The sequence below is a fragment of the Acipenser ruthenus genome, chromosome 18, assembly GCF_902713425.1.
Source record: "Acipenser ruthenus chromosome 18, fAciRut3.2 maternal haplotype, whole genome shotgun sequence".
Lineage (NCBI taxonomy): Eukaryota > Metazoa > Chordata > Actinopteri > Acipenseriformes > Acipenseridae > Acipenser > Acipenser ruthenus.
The window spans coordinates 15,269,701-15,272,836 of record NC_081206.1 but is presented as its reverse complement, the minus strand read 5'-3'; the positions used below and the strand labels follow the sequence as shown (position 1 = coordinate 15,272,836).

The 3,136-nt window shown below is 39.3% G+C and overlaps 1 protein-coding gene across 1 annotated transcript in view; it reads left to right on the top strand.

Moving 5' to 3' along the window:
- Positions 1 to 1,838: 1,838 nt before the first annotated feature.
- LOC117420301 (zinc finger protein 106-like) overlaps positions 1,839 to 3,136 on the top strand; it is a 37,658-nt gene continuing 36,360 nt past the window's right edge. The window contains exon 1 of the mRNA XM_058991271.1: positions 1,839 to 2,254. The gene's annotated coding sequence lies outside the window, so the exon portion shown is untranslated. The remainder of the gene's footprint in view (positions 2,255 to 3,136) is intronic.

Below are 3,136 nucleotides of genomic sequence, written 5' to 3'. Positions count from 1 at the left end.
TGCGCATGTGCACATTTGTTTCCTACATTACATCACTCTAAACAGCAATCGCAGCGGTGGTTTTTTATTATTATTACAGAGGTTCCAAGTCTTAGTCGTTTTTGGGGACCTTTTTGTTCTCAATTTTAGACAGTTACACTCTAAAAGACAAGAATTATGAATTCTCATTGTATTTAAATTGATCATTTAAAGTCTCATACTTACGCAAAAAAGATAGTGATACCTAACTCAATACACACTGGGAACTCGATAAAGTCCAACGGTATTTAACAAGGCACGGACGTTCAAATAAACCAACTATATACATAAATGAAAACAATGAAATATATGTTTTTGTGTATCTACAAAAATGTTTTGTTTATTTCAGGATGTTTCGGGCAAAATCGCTTCTTCAGCTGTGCAGAAAAAATGTAAACAGCGCAGTAAACTTGTAGTTTTCAATGATTCTGTGGATGATTTCATGCTATATTTTCTACAAAGCTGAAAGGGCAAACGCGCTGAAATAAATATTTTGTGTATATCAAAAAAAAAACCTTTTAATTGTTTCCATTTTTGTACACTGCAGTTTCACGCCCTTTCAAACCCACGAGCTGCCAGGAGGCACGAGCATGGCGTGAGTGGGTTCTCACTGCGCTTCTCTGAGCGACTCACTTACTTAACAAACACAGTCTATTAAATCTAAAATGTTTGTGATGTCAGATCAGAGCTAAGTGTTTTACAACAACTTTAAATCTGGAATAATTTCAAATTTCTATTGTGGTTTTCATCTGGACTCCGATTTACTTAAGAACGCGTTTAGTCAAGAAATGCTTGTTATCGATCGGACTTCGTCTGATTTACCTGAGCAGCCTTCCCTTCATTAAAACTACTCCTCAACTACTTCCTCAAAAGGTGCTGCTGGTAGTGGTAGCAAAATATGACACGTAAAAGCGTCAAATTTTGCTACCTGGTCAAAATCTGATACCCGTAGGCCCTACCAATATTTCATGTGAAGCTATATAAAACGACCATATAAGTCCTTAAACTGGGACAGTATGGAAATATTGCGAATAACTTCCAACGTCCAAACTGCGGGGAAGATCTCAGGTTTTTATTTTCACTTTGTTTGATATCATATTGAAAGTGGGAGACTCATGGTGATATTCAGAGTGGAATTTTTTACTTTCAAAAACTTCTGCTTTCCATCTCGCTCAATCTCTGTGCTATCCTCCAGTGTCCAATCTGCAAACCAGACCCTTCCTGTATGAAAACATTACAAATCTTAATAGTAGAACTTATTAAATAGTTACTTCATAGATCTATTTTTTTCTCAAAATATTGAATTTCTTAATATTTAATATGGCATAGTATTTCTTCTGTATATTTTTTACTAGGATTTTTTTTCAGCCACTTTCTACTATTACTTTAAAAGGTGATGGGATGTGTTAAACATCCCCTTTTGACTGTGTACAGTAAATGAAGCTCACTAATCAGCTTTTCTGATTTGTTTAGAAGCTGCCTGCAGGAACAGGAATTTCCTTCTGGGGTATTGGTTTTTTGATAGGCGCTCCCTTCTGCAATGAAAAACAAATATCCAGGTAACAACCCAAACTAAAATATATTGATGGAAAGGGAGGCGTGTGTGTGTGTTAACTTATTATAGGGTAATACACGATTTGTAAAGTATAATGGAGTAAGCCTTTGACTTCATTCACCGTTACATGTGCAGTACTTGCATTTTATCTATGAGGAAACGAAGATCAAGTGTTGATCCGGGTTTCACTTTGAAACAGTTTCTTATGCAGGTGTGCGCGCTCCACGCATCCTGCTGCGCGCGTCCGCAGTCATAGGGGTCTCAAGTATAGCCTCGCGCGAGTTCAAAAATTCCAGTTTAAGATTTTGTTTTGTTAACTGTCGTGAGTTTATCCCATGGAGTTTCTGTGTTTGTTAAAAAAAATATATCCACCACCCTGCCAACTAAATACCGTACTTGTTTAGTAACTTTTATTTTCTTATTGTGACCGGTCAGTCAGTTGGGTTCACACGCCTCGCGGTAGTACGAAGCAGGAAGAGGAGGAGTTAGTTCGAGTGATGATAGCGGCTACTGTATGTAATAATGTGGTGGAAATGCTGAAATCATAAACAAATAGAGAAGAGCATTTCCCAGAACCGAGCTAGCCAAACACCGAAGCCAGCACGGGAAAGAGAGTGGAGGGGTAGAGGGGGGGAACGCGCACAGTGAACCATAGCCATTCGAAGAAGCGTCATCGAAAAGGTAACGACAAAACGTGGATGATCGGCACACTCAGGTCTGCCTGATGTAGTGTGTGTGGATGCAGGCGTGCAAAGAAATTGATAAATGATAGTATTGACCCGAAGATGGAGGTTCTCCAGAACTAGTATTAAACAGTTTCTTGCACACTAGAATGAGTGTCGGTATTTGCATTGCACATGGCTCGAAAACAGTCCCTCGTGTGTTCGGTGTTGGAAAAGAAAACGGACTAAGGCGGGGTTTGACCAAGTTATATAAACATGGTAAATCACACCAGTATGTCCTAGCAAAATATTATCTATATATCTATTATTTATGGTCAGCTGTTGGGATGCATTGAGGGAACGGTTTGCTACGAAAATCGTAACTGTGCCTGTTTCGTTAACAGACCATGTGAAGCCCCTGTATGCACATCATTTCAGATCAACCCAAACAAAGCGAATAGATCTTCCAACCACTCCGGCTTTCAGGGAAACAAGCAGCACCTAAACAAGAATATACACAGTATGTGCGCGCAGCAATGGACAGGGTCAGCATCATACATCTCATTATCACTTGGTGCCAAAAAAAAGTTAGACATGCGGGGATTGAAACAAGACTCCCATTGCCAGCGTTTTGAGACATTCCAGGTTTCATTAGGAAGCTAATTAGACCCGCCTTATTAATCTTATTGCCAAACATTACACTACTGTGGCTAATCTCACTGCAATCTGTATGGGATTTTTTGGAATTATTATGCAACGACACTGCACCACCTTTCGCCCCAAGAGAAACATTACTGTTATAATGACCATGAAGAGCCTTGCTGTCTGACCTTCTGATAACAAAATCTCTGTTTTTATCGCAAGTGTATTCACAGTACTAGTCATCGCTTCAGTACAGGGT